Source organism: Dasypus novemcinctus, chromosome 6 (genome assembly GCF_030445035.2).
Source record: "Dasypus novemcinctus isolate mDasNov1 chromosome 6, mDasNov1.1.hap2, whole genome shotgun sequence".
NCBI lineage: Eukaryota > Metazoa > Chordata > Mammalia > Cingulata > Dasypodidae > Dasypus > Dasypus novemcinctus.
In genome coordinates this window covers 33,269,807-33,284,175 of record NC_080678.1, presented here as the reverse complement: position 1 = coordinate 33,284,175, position 14,369 = coordinate 33,269,807, and the positions used below count along the sequence as shown (strand labels likewise).

The following is a 14,369-nucleotide window of genomic DNA, read 5'->3' as shown; positions in this document are numbered from 1 at the left end:
TGTTATTAGATTATCTTTGAATGATTTGTAAAATTCACCTGAGAAGCCATCTGGTCCCAGTCTTTCCATCTTTGGGAGGTTTTTTGATGACTGTTTCAATCTCTTCACTTGTGATTGATTTGTTGAGGTCTTCTATTTCTTCTAGGTCAGTGTAGATGATTTGTGTGTTTCTAGGAATTTCCCCTTCTCCTGTACATTGTCTAGTTTTTTGGCATACAGTTGTTCATAGTATCCTCTTAAGATTTCTCTTATTTCTGCAGGGTCAGTGGTAATGTTCCCCCTCTCATTTCATTTCTGATTTTATTTATTGGCATCTTCTCCCTTTTTTCATTGTGAGTCTAGCTGAGGATTTGTCAATTTTGTTGTTCTTTTCAAAGAAACAAATTTTGGTTTTGTTGATTCTATTCTGTTTTTTTGTGTGGTTGTTCTCGATTTCATTTATTTCTGCTTTGATCTTTACTATTTCTTTCCTTCAGCTTGGTTTGGGATTAGTTTTCCATTCTTTTTCTATTTCCTCCAGGTGTGCAGTTAGATCTTCACTTTTAGTTCTTTTTTCCTTTTTGATATAAGCATTGAGGGATAAAAATTTCCCTCTCAGCACAGCCTTTGTAGTGTTCTGTATGTTTTGATATTTGTGTTCTCATTTTCATTCATTTCAAGATATTTGCTGAATTCTCTTGCAATTTCTTCTTTGACCCACTGATTATTTAAGAGGAGTGTTGTTAAGCTCCATATATTTATGAACTTTCCCTTTTTCCATCCATTATTGACTTCCAGCTTCATTCTGTTCTGATCAGAGAAGGTGTTTTGTATAATTTCAATCTTTTAAATTTATTGAGACTTGTCTTGTGATCTAACATATGATCTATCTTGGAGAAAGATACATCAGCACTTGAAAAGAAATTGTATCCTGCTGTTTTGGGGAGTAGTGCTCTATAGATGTGAATTAGGTCTAGTTCATTTATCATTTTATTCAAATTCTATGTTTCTTTATTTATCCAGATGTTCTATCCAATACTAAGAGTGGTGTATTGAAGTCTCCAACTATTATTGTAGAGACATCTATTTATCCCTTCAGTTTTGTCACTGTGTGCCTCATGTATCTTGGGTTACTCAAGTTAGGTGCATAAATATTTAGTGTAGTTATTTCTTCTTGATGAATTGCCCCTTTTATTCATATAAAATGACCTTCTTCATTCCTTATAACAGTTTTGCATTTGAAATCCATTTTGTCTGATATTAGTATCACTACTCCAGCTCTTTTTTGGTTACTATTTGTGTGGAATACCTTTTTCCAACCTTTCGCTTCTAGCCTGGGTATGTCCTTACATCTGAGGTGGGTCTCTTGTTGACAACATATAGATGACATATATTTTTTTTATCCATTTATCAGTCTATGTTTTTTGATTGGGGAGTTCAGTCCATTAACAGTCAATGTTATTACTATAAAGGCATTACTTACTTCATCCATTTTATCCTTTGGTTCTCTGTTGTCATATTGTTCTATGGTCTGTCTTACCCTTTAGTTTACCCTCCTAATAATCTTCATTTCTAAACTCCAAATCTCTCGGCATTGTCTTTTCCTTTCAGGCTGCAGCACTCCCTTTACTGTTTCTTGTAATTCTGGTCTTTTGGTAATATATTCTATCAATTTTTGTTTGCCTCTGAAGACTTTCAGCTCACCCTCATTTTTAAAGGACAGTTTTGCCAGATACAGAATTCTTGGGTGGCAGTTTTTCTCTTTCAGTATCTTAATTTCATCATACTTCTTGCCTTCATGGTTTCTGGTGAGAAGTCATCACTTAAACTTATCTAGTTTCCCTTGTATGTGATCCTTTGATTTTCTTTTGCTGTTTCAGAATCTCTATCTTTGATATTTGACATTCTGAATAATAGGTGTCTTGGGATAGGTCTACTTGGATTTATTCTGTTTGGGGTGTATTTTCTTTCTTGGATATTGATATTTATGTCTTTCATAAGGGTTGAGAAGTTTTCTGTCATTATTTCCTCAAATATCTTTCCGCCCCCATTCCATTCTCTTCTCCTTCTGGGACACTAATAATGTGAATGTTTGTGTGTTTCACATTGTCATTCAATTCCCTGAGACTCTGTTCAGATTTTTCTGTTCTCTTATCTTTCTGTTTTCCTGTCTTTTCTAGTTTAGATGTTCTGTATTTCTGTCTTTGAGATCACTAATTCTGTCTTTGAGCATTTCAAATATGCTCTTACATACCTCTAATTTTATTTTATTTTATTTTTTTTAAAGATTTATTTTTTTCTCTCCCCCCCCCATTGTCTGCTGTCTGTGTCCATTTGCTGTGTGTTCTCCTGTGACAGCTTCTATCTTTATCAGTGGCACCGGGAATCTGTGTTTCTTTTTGTTGCATCATCTTGCTGTGTCAGGTCTCTGTGTGTGCAGTGCCACTCTTGGGCAGGCTTTACTTTCTTTTGTGCTGGGCGGCTCTCCTTACGGGGTGCACTCCTTGTGCATGGGGTTCCCCTACATGGGGGACACCCCTGCATGGCAGGGCACTCCTTGCACACATCAGCACTGCAAATGGGCCAGCTCTACACGGGTCAAAGAGGCCCGGGGTTTGAACCACGGACCTCCCATGTGGGAGGCGGACACCCTATCCATTGGGCCAAGTCCACTTCCCTGTGTTTGTAATTTTAATCTCATCCATCATGTCTTTCTTTCCCATAAGGTCTGTTAGTTTTCTTTGCAGGCTTTCAAATTGTTCTTTATGTCTACCCAATGTCTTCTTAATATCCTTATTTCTTTAGTCATGTATTTTTTAAATTCTTTGAAGTGATTTAGGAAAGTTGTGTGATTATTATTGATTTATTATCTTAAATTCTCTATCTCTTCAGGATATTTGGTTAGTTCTTTTGTCTTGGCCATCTCTTCCTGTTTCCTAGTATGGCTTGTAATTTTTTGCTGATATCTAGGCATCTGAATGTTTTGGTGAATTTACTCTGATGGCCAATTTCTCTCTCTTGCCTATTTTTTTCACAACTCTTCTTTGATATTTGGTTCAACTTAGTCTTTAAATTTGCACAGTTTAAGTTATCAAAATTAGGCCAGGGACTCGCTAGTGGGGTGCAGATTCTTTGCAGTGGTTAGGATTACCATAGACCAAAGAATAGTTTATGTTGATGTAATTTACAGACCAGGCAGCAGATGGTGCTCTTCAGTGCACCTTTCCACAGAGGTGTTTCAGTTTGGGCTCTCCTGTATTCCCATGCTGAATTTCCAGAGCAGATATTCAAAGCAGGCTTTGCTGGTCGAATTCACTGAAGAAAATTCCCCTGACTCCCCCTCCCTTTTCCCTTGAAACAGCTGATAGGGAGGAAGTCTGTTCCCATCTCAAACCACTGCAGGGAGCCACATGTTTGATCTAAGCTTAATACCTTTGTGGTGGGGGAGGGGAGTCTCCCTGGCTTCTGTGGTGGCTTGGTTACTCACATTTGCTGTTTCAGCTTCTTCATCTCTCTGTCCCTCACTCTCCTGGGAGTTGTGTAGCACTGTCCTGGTCTATTGTTCCTCAAAGCAGGTCCCTTGGATAGCTTTTGGCTCTCTCTCCATTATTTTTTTTGACAGCAATGAACCTTACCTGTTAGTGCAATGCCATCTTCCCACAATTCTGGCTCATGTATTTTGACCCATTTGTTTTTGGTTTGTTCCATTTTCCCTCTTTTGATGCTTCCCTTTGTATTAATTGAGCCCTTTTATTATTCTGCTTTTATCTCCTTTGTTGACTTCTTAGTTATCAATTTTTGTAGTATTATTTTAGAGGTTGCTTTAGGATTTATATTACATATATTTAACTTATAACAATCTACTTTCAAGTAATAGTATAGCTTTTCACATTTAGTAGAAGATCTTTATAACATATTCTTCATGTTCCAGGTTGATCTTTTTTTTTAGTGGTTTAAAGATGTTGATCTATTGTTTTCTGGCTTTCATTGTTTCCAGTGACAAGTCAACTATGCATATTATCTTTTTTTTTTTTTTTTTTGCTCTGTACATAATGTATCTTTTTTCTTCAGTTGCTTTTAAGATTTTTCTCTTTATCATTGATTTTTAAGCAATTTGAATGTAATGTGTGGCGCTGAAATTTTCATCATTATTATACATGAGTTTGTTGGTCTTCCTGGAGCTGTGGGTTTATAGTTGTCAGCAAATGTGCAAAAGTTTTTTCTATTTCTTCCCTTTTCTCCTCTCCTTCAAGAACTTCAGTCATGCATGCATTAGGCCACTTTATATTACCCTAGAGCTTACTGATTTTCTGTGCACTTTTAAGGTCCTTTCTACTTTTAGCATTCTAGTTTGATTACTGTTTCTATTACTATATTTTAAAATTCACTAATATTTTCTTCTGCAATACAATGTCTAATCTTATTGTAACCTCATCCCTTGTAGCTTTTGTTTTTTGAAAAAATTCTTAGACATAGTAGATTTCAACTCTAGTAGTTTAATTTGAATCTTTTCAAATATTTTTCATGTTAATACTTAACAGTCTTTCTAGCTTCTTAATTGTGCAATACAGTTATAATACTTGATTTAATCTCTTGTCTACTAATTCTGTCATCCAGTTCATTTCTATATTGGTTTTGATTGAGTTGGTTTTATTATTAGTCATATTTTTCTGCTTTTTTTGCATGTCTGGTAAATTTTGAAAGCATTGTGAATTTTACGTTATTGGGAGCTGGATATTTTTGCATTTCATAAAGTTGTTGTCCTTTGTTCTGGAATGTAGCTAATGTAATTAGAAACAGTTTGGTCCTTTCAGGTCTTATTTTGAGCTTCATTAAGGGGGAACCAGAAAATTTTGTCTTGGGCTACTTTCACTTTACTATTGAGGAAATCTCTTCTGTATGCTCTACCTGATACTTTATGATTTACGAGGTTTTTCTACTTTTGCTGATGGGAGCAGGAACTCTTCCCAGCCTGGCATACACCGCAGGGATTGTTCCCTCTAATCATTTTAGCTGGTCTCAGATAGTTTCCTCATGTGCACACCCATATGGATTAATATTCAGCTCAAGACTTGACCAGGCCTTCCTTGTAGATCTCTGAAACTCTCCTTGAACTATCTCCTTTCATGTACTTTACCATGTAAACTCTAGCTCCTTTGGCATCCCAGGACTCCTAGTTCCATCTCTTCATATCACAGAATATTTCAGGCTCAGCCTAGAAATCTTTAGGACATGGACTGGAACAATAGTAGGGCTATCTCATTTGTTTACTGTATCTCATAGATCACTATCTTTCATTGCCTGATGTACGATGTTTTGAAAAGTGTTGTTTCACATATTTTGCCTAAATTAAATTTTCTCAGGTAGGAGTGTGTATCTGGTCCCTGTTACACCATTTTGGATAGAAGCAGAAATTATTAGCTTCAAATTTGATATAGGATGATGACAGGCTGGTTCCATCTCCCTAAAATTGACCTCATGTATCACCAGGATTTGTGCTAATGTCTATAGGCTCAAACATTGTCTTTCTGTTTTCTTTGGAAAACTGTATACTTAGCTCTTTTCAGGATCCAGGCCTCGCAGTCCTATTTTAGAGGCCTGAAAACACATCCCCTTACAGTATCAGGAAAAGTCTAGACCTCTGACAAGGGATCTGCCTATCCTTGTACGTCAACAGACTAAAGAGAAAGGTTGTTAGGGCATTGAATTTTTTAAAAAGAAATTCTCAATGTACATTCTCTCTTTGTAATTGGCTGAATGATTTGCTCATAACTTCCAGATATTATAAATTATCATCTTGGCATAAGCAAAACACAGTCTGACAGAAAGATCCCAGACCAGGAGGATTTAAAAGATCTGTCACTTGTTCTAGGCCCTTTGTGATTTCCTTTGTGACTGAGTACAAATATATTAACTGTTCCAGTATGAAAAATGGAGGAATTTTATTAGTTTCAGAGAAGTATGAAAGTTATCTAATGTGAGAGAGAGTATTTTGAAGCTCCTAGAGGGACTTTGGGAGGCAAGAATTAATAATAGGAAAAAATCATCACTAACAAAATGTGAATTAAAAAATGTGAATTTCCTCATCTAAGATTGAAAACATATAAATAAGTGCTTCAGGGATTCTGTGGAAGGAGATACAGCCACGGTGCATGGAAGAGGGAAAATGTGGCTTTGAGGTGGTCTCTGGAAAAAGTCATATTAGTATTTGGAGAAGATATTCTATATAGCATACTCAGCCTGGGTAAACTCGTGAAGGTGGGCCAAGAAGGTTAAATTTAAGATTAGCAAGTATAATAGTTTATTTGGCCTGGAGCACAGAGTGCATCTTGGGAAATGTGATCAAAAAGTCTGAGATCCAACAATGAGAGTCTTTAAATGCTAGTCTAGGAAGTTTGCACTTTCTTATGTAGAGATTTGGAAGTTATTCATTTTCTCTTTCTGTGGTCCACATGGAAGTTGACAACTGTCTATATTGAAATAACAAAGGTTTTTTGAGTAAATTATTTCTTTAATATGAAATAACCATTCAGAACCTAAAGGAAATCTTCAATTTAGTCTTTCATCAGTTTCCTGTGAATTCACAATTTGTTTCAGAACTTCTGATATGAGCATTTATTACTGACCCTCTTTCTGAGACTTGACCTTTTCATCTATAAACTCTTCCCAGTTGGTGAATCCAGTCTAGATTGAGCACTGACCTGATTCTAACCTCTCCTGGTATCTTCCTAGGGTGTATCCCTTTGTAAATGGATGCCTCCTATCCTTTGGAGAAGGAGAAGGCACACCAGGGATTGGGGTGGGAGATGTGCATATGAATGCTTTCTGTTTCTTAGGAATTGTGCTTAGGGAATTACCTCTACAGCACTTAAAATTTGGGACACCCAATTTAGCACTTAATGATCTGCTCTAAATCCCTTATTCCAGGGTCCACTTTTCCACTCAGCAAACCTTTACTGAGGACTGGATGGGTTTAAATAATTGTACAAGATACTGGAGTGGATATAATGATGTTTCAAACTCAGACCTTACCTGATACAGCTTCCAGTATGGTTGAAGAGAAAAAGTAGTGAAATGGTGATCACATATGGTACCACTGGAATCTGAGAGAGCCAGTGATTTCCTGAGACTATTAGCAGGGAAGGGTCTTTGAAGATTGTGCAGAAAATTTAGGAGTGAGTGGGTTGAACATTAGAGGAGAAGAGGGCTTTCAACCAACAGAGAAAGGAAGCTAAACAGCCTGCAGGTACTATTAGGTACCCATACATACTTGGTAACAGGTCAGTTACAGAGAAAAAGGTTTGGTTAAAAAGAATTTCTACTTTAGAGGACATCTTATAGTTAATACCCTGCTAAAAGTAGATTCCTTGAGGGTGGCAGAGCTAAGCTCTGGAAAGATAATTGACTTGGAATCAAAAGGCCTGGGTTTAGGCTTTCCATTGGCCAAGATGGCAGCATAGGATGCACCAGGGTGCTGTTCCCCACAAAGAATCTTTGAACAGCTTAGCAAAAACTGGCAGAACTATTGTGTTGGTTTGGAGGTATATACCCCAGAAAAAGCATGTTCTTAAACTTAAGGTATGGCCCAGCTAAATCTAGGTCAGTCCAAATCCTATTCTTGAAGGCTTTATAGGGAAGGTCATAGAAATAGCCATGGGAAGAAGCCAGAAGTCAATGAAAACCAGAGAAGCCAGGAGAGGCTGCCATTTGCATTGCCATGTATAGCAGTTTGATATTATTGATGAATTCCAAAAAGAAATATTGGATTATGTTTGTAATAAACTGATCTTTCCCCCTGGTCATATGAGGTTATATTGGATTCTTGTGCCAGTAGGGTGTTGAGTTTCTGCCCTTTGGTGGGTGGGGACTCACAGATAAAAGGCATGGCAAAGGACAGAGTTGAGTGTTTTTGATGTTGGAGTTTTTGATGTTGGAGTTCGATGCTGAAGCTTTAAGCTGGAGCCCCAGTAAATAAGCTCACAGAGGAAACAGAAGCAAGCCCAGGAAGAGAGAAACCCTGAGCCCAGGAAAAAGAAGCCTGAGGAAGGGAGGAACCCAGGAAGCCTGAACCCTCACAGATGTCGGCAGCCATCTTGCTCCAGCACGTGGAAATAGACTTTGGTGAGGGAAGTAACTTATGCTTTATGGCCTGGTATCTGTAAGCTCCTACCCCAAATAAATACCCTTTATAAAAACCAACCAATTTCTGATATTTTGTATCAGCAGTCCTTTGGCTGGCTAATACACCATGTTATATGTCTACATAAAATACCATGACTTTAAAATGCTGTTTGACCTAAAGTAAGGGGGAAATGGAAAGGAGAAATGAGTTTATATGGCTACGAGTTTCTAAAAAAGAGTCTGGAGGCTGGCAGAAGGTTTGCCCTCATGCACAACTGAGCAGAGTCAGAGAGACAGATAAAGCAGATACAACCCCCAGATATTGGTTCCTTTGAGGGCTAAAGAGACCCATGGGAGTTATGGTCATGGCTGATGGGGTTAACTACCAGGGCAGATGGCCCCTCTTTGGAAATGGTGTTTATGTGTGATGAATCTGGACTCAGATGGGATCTCCCTTCATAAGACTTTCATGCTAATGTGCTGGAGGTGCAGTTAATGTTGGGGTTTAAGATATATTTAGGGGATTTGAATCTCTGGACTGACAATGTGATAGCCAGATCCTGAGCCTCAACAGACTCCAGCACCTACAATCTGATTTATTGGACTTACCACACTCAGCTAAGATGGAGGTGAAGAAGGACAACCACCACACCATGGAGCCTAGAGTGATTACAACTGAAAATGGGAGGATTGCATCCAGCATCCAGGTGGAATCTGAGCCTCCTCTTGACATAAAGGTGCAATGGACACAACCAATCCAGTGTCCACATAGAAGAGGTGGCATTGGATTGGGAAAAGTGGACATAATGGACAAAGGGTATGGGGAAAGGCAGGAAGAGATGAGAGGTGGAGGCATCTTCGGGACATGGAGCTGCCCTGGATGGTGCTTCAGAGGTAATCACCGGACATTGTAAATCCTCACAGGGCCTACATGATGGAATAGAGGAGAGTATGGGACATGATGTGAACCAATGTATATGAGGTGCAGAGGTGCCCAAAGATGTACTTACCAAATCCAATGGATGTGTCATGATGATGGGAACGAGTGTTGTTGGGGGGGGGGAGAGGGGGGGGTGGGGGGGTGGGGTTGAATGGGACCTCACATATATATTTTTAATGTAATATTATTACAAAGTCAATAAAAAAAAAAATTAAAAAAAAAAAAAAATACACCATGTTATAGAAAAGCCAAGGACCAAGATCACCAGCAGCCAGGCCCAAAATGCCATAGTCTCTGGGGAAAGCATTTCCTTTATGATGCCTTGGTTTTGGACTTCTTCTAACCTTAAAACTGTAAGCCAATAAATTCCTGTTGTTTAAGCCAACCCATTTTATGGCATTAGCTTTAGCAATGAGGAAACTAAAACAGCCATCTTCCTCAGAACTCTGGAAAACAGTTAAAGGGTTGCAATAACTGAACACGTGCCAGATCAAGATTAAAAAATGGTGGAAGCAGCTCCTGGCACCCTTATTGGCCCCTTTCCTACCCCTCCCCCTCACACTGTGGAGGTGCCTGTGTTCCCACTGTGTGTCCCTGGACCTCTTCTGGGGGGAGCAGAGTAACCTCGCTGCCAGGAAACTAATTTCTGTCTCTCCCTCTTTGAACTTGCAGGCAGAAGCATCAAGTAAGGTAAAAACATGAAAGTAGTATAAGAAACAATTAAATTGAAACAACCTGGGACAAAGATTACTCCTTTAAGAAATAAAATAGAGCACCCTGGAGGGGAGGAATTCTATTTCATAGGGATTAGAGGGACCATTGGAATTCCTGTAAATGGGGGTATTCCAAAGGCCACAAGCAACACCAGCCCTGGATAACTGAGGTTCACAAAAGATGCAGAGGACCTTACCCTTCACTTTTGCTTCAGGGTGATCTTCTTGATAGGAGGGCTAAACTCCGAAGGAGAACACCAGCCAACACAGCCAATTAGCCAAGACTGTGAAAGGTGATTTTTAGACTTGGATTGTTTGTTTTTATTAGCTCCTAGAACTCAAGGAAATCTCTGTCATATCACTAGCTATATTCAAATTAACGAACAGAGAACTCAGACTAAATATCAAGCTAAAACTTTAAAATAATAAAATGTACAGATGCCAACAAAATATTATAAGACACACAAAGAAACAGGAAATGATGGTCTACCCAGAAGAACAAGATAAATATCAGGAAGCACTCAACAAAGAATGTAAACTGGTGCAGCCATTGTGGAAAACAGTTGGCTGTTTCTCAGAAAATTAAGTATAGACTTTCCATATTACCAAAAATTCCTACTTCTAGGTATATGTCCAAAAACAAACAAACAAAAAAATGAAAGTAGGAACTCAAATAGATATTTGCTCAGCGATGATCATAGTGGGATTATTCACATTTTCCAAAAGATGGAAGCAACTCAAGTTTCCATCAACAGATGAATGGATAAACAAAATGTAGTGTATACATGCAATGGAATATTATTCAGCCATAAAAGGGAATGAAGTTCTGTTACTTGTGACAACATGGATGAATTTTGATGATACCATGTTGAGTGAAATAAGTCATATACAAATAGGACAAATATTTTATGGCTTCACTGATATGAAGTAATTCAAATAAGCAGATCCATAGAGTCAGAAACTAGAATACAGGTTATGAGGGCCTAGCATAGGAATGGGGAATTGTGAGTTAAAGCTTAATTGATACAATATTTTTGTTTGGAGTGATGGAAAAGTTTTGGTAGTGGATGGTTGTGATGGTAGCTCAACATTGTGAATGTAATTAACTCCACTGAATGAAATGTTAGAATATAGTTACAAGGTGAAATTTTAGGTTGTATACATGTTACCAGAATAAATTTTTTAAAGAAACCATGGGGCTATCCAATACAAAACATGAATGCTCATATAAACCATGGTCTATGGTTAATATTATAGTTGTAATAATATTGTTTTATCAATTGTTACAAAATTACCACACTAACGCAAAGTGTTAATAGGGAAATCTGTGTGTGGGGTTCTTATTTGGAAACTCTATATATTTTCTGCATGATTTTTCTATAACTGTACAACTTCTCTAATAACAAATTAAAAAAAATAAAGGCCTGAATGTATTTCCCGTCTTGTCCATTTCACAGATGCATTATTTGGGATGGATGCCCTAATCTCTTCGAATGTGTTTCATTTCTATACAATGAGAATAATGATGGGCAGCTCACCAGCATGTTGTGAGAATCTTATGGGGGAAGGATTTTAGATGCGCTAAGTACTTTTTGTTGTGAGAACTCTGCTTGGCATAAATCAGCTCTGCATTACTCTCCTGTCAGGCCTGATAGCTGAGCAGTTGGCACCAGTTTTCATATGATTTGGCCTGTGAAGTGACTAAGCTAACTCCAATTTCCTTCTCCTTCAGGGCAGTTATTTTTTTGCTTTTCCCCTTGTGTTATGACTTTGAATTTTAACTGTCCAAAGACTTTAAGGGGTGCTTTACTCTTGACTGGAGCTATCCGGCAAGATTCTTTGAACCTTCAGTCTCCTTAATGTCTAGTTGTTCAGACTTAGAACTAGAAAGGCTAGAGGTCTCAGGCAAAGGAGGCCAACTGGGTAATAGTTGGCTAATAGGACCATCCATCACTGGGGACAGTTTCCCAGCAGAGAATCATCAGCCCTTGATGAATATGGAGTATGGATGGCTGTGACTGGGCTATCTTTGCTCATTAAGTCATAAGCTGGGGTTCTGACTCCATTTGCAATTCATCAAACATGTTCTCTTATTACAGAGTTGAAGACAGCAATACTCATATCATCCAGTTCTTTGTCTTTATCGTGGAAATATACACCAAGGGGAAAAGTTGTGACAACTTGTGAACTTGGACTATTTCAGCATTTCAGTTTTGCTCGTGTTCCTTTGGATTGCTTGTGTGTGTGCATGCATTCAACATTCTGTCATAAAACTGAGAAAGGGGGAGAGGAAAGAAATCTCATCTAATTAAACTCTTCTGTTTTTTATGAATATTGCAGGTATGAAATTCATTTCATATACTCCTATTGGTGAATCTTTTTGTAGTTGTTATTGCTGCTGCTTTTAACTGGCACACTCCTTTTTACTTTTTAAATAAATTCATATAGAACCTTTGCACTAGATAAGTCTTTAGTTCAACTCCCCAAACCCACATAGCTTCAATTTACTTACTTCCAGTGTCAGGGAACTCAGTTCCTCAGAAAGCAGCCAATTCCAGTTTTGGAGAATTCTACTTATTTACCAAGGTCTTACTACATAAAAATAAAATCTGCAATAGATCTAAAAATAAAATGTTAATTTAAAAAAATCTGACTTCTGTAATCTGTTACGCATTGGAAATAACTTCTCTTTATTGACTCCTCTGCCAACCATCATTCTGTTCTCTGAAATCCACACTCTAAAAGACCCTTCAAACAAGTCACACATCTGTTGTGCATGCTGCATTACTTTTGTCCTCTTTAGGATAACTTCTGAAAACCCTATTGTGTAAGGGGGAAGGCAGAGGATTCATGCCTCAGTGGTCCTACTGTTAGCCTTTCAAGCACATACACAGATTGTGGAAGAATGCCTTATGCTCCTTAACTTTGGTTTCAAGTCATGGATCCAGTGCATTAGAGTCTACAGGTGGAGCTAGAGATTTCACGATGGCTTCCCTGTTCTAACCCACTAGCTACCTCTCCTATAATGTTTCTTCTTGGTCACCATCTTGTGGTAGGCTTATAAATTGCCTTTCACTTGAACCATCTGCTTCTTGCTTGTCAGCTGGTTCTCCTCCATGGACTCGGATTCTTTTAATCCTTTTTTGCAGTGGTGAACAATTCAGTGTACGCTGGTAGCATAGAGAGCAGTCTTCCTATAGCTAATCTCTGGTTATGCACTCCCCTGCTTAATTAATCAATTAACTGAACTAAAAATAAATGCCCAAAATCAATAAAAAAGATAAGGGCAGATCTTGGGAGAAGGGTGGGAATGGAAAGTATCGAATTCCTAATACATATTCATCAATGTGGTAAATGTTTTACTTATGTTAATTTTGATATTCTAGTCTCTTTCTGATTATTCCATTATTTCAAGTTTTGGAATGGTGTTTATCTTGTTTGTTACATATGCAGCAGTCTTCCCTTCATGGCAGTTTGTTTTTGTGTGAGTGTATTTATTTGTATTTTAAATGTTAGCTCATCTTCACATGAACTTGTCCATTTTGTTTTATTACAGGGTACCCTGTATGATACAATACCCACCATTGTTGATTTTTCATTGCTTCTGCTTAAGCCCTAGGAGTATCAATGGACATGGATGGTTTTCACATATAATTATCTGGAGGGGATTTCTGTATCATATAGCTGGTATAAATTCAAACTCCATATGCATAGCTCTAGCTGGCCTGGCATTTTGGTTTCTCTTTGGTCTCTATTCCCTTCCTCTCCTCAATCCAAGGCTCTGATCAGTAGGTAGTTTATGGCTGCTTGCCCACAAAGTGGCCAACATTTTTCAAGACTCTGTACCATGCATTGGATAGCACATCAAGCTTTATAGTTGGGGCTCCTTTTCAGTTATTTACCTTGTAGGGCATACAGATAAGTCTCTTTTTCTAATATAGATATTATAACACATACTTCGTTCTCAGAATCTATGTATTTGGGTCACAAACACCATAGATCATCACTGAGTCAGTTCTTGTATCACCTTGGTTTCAAGTTCTGTTTTGTTTTGACAACCAGGAAATTTACTTATAAGCTCAAAAATTTTTTTAAGATTTTGAGTTATATTTTATCTATCATATCAGAATATTTTATTGGGAGATGGCATTGTATCCATTTGGAAATTTGTACTTTCTATTTCTCCCACATCATCTCCAAACCAACCATATGAGGTAGGTTCCACTACCCCGTGTTACAGGTAATGACACCAAGGTTCAGGGCAGCTAGGTTTTTGGAAGTTACAGAGCCCATGGGTGGCAAAGCAAAGGAGGCAGAGAAACCAGGAGTGAGCCATGCTTCAGAATTCAGGTAAGGAGAGTAGTTCAATGTACAGACAACAATCACATGTGCTAGAGGGGAAATGGTTGAGACTATCATTGGATTTGGCAGTTTTCAGAGGAGAGCAGATTGTGTCTAAGTGGTTCTTTGAACTGTGACTGTGTCCTCTTCCTTCAGCACCACTTGCAAATTGGTACTTAAGTGCTTTCTGATGGTGATGGTAGTTATCCAAAATTTTCCTTTAAATAGCAATTCCCATTTCAAAATTTATGCTAAAAATATGGGTTGGTTAGGCT

The 14,369-nt window shown here is 38.0% G+C and overlaps 1 protein-coding gene across 1 annotated transcript in view; it reads left to right on the top strand.

The window, feature by feature from the left end:
* The window catches only part of SORCS3 (sortilin related VPS10 domain containing receptor 3), a 630,681-nt gene that overhangs the window by 348,658 nt on the left and 267,654 nt on the right, over nt 1-14,369 (top strand). The gene's annotated exons all lie outside the window — the stretch shown is intronic.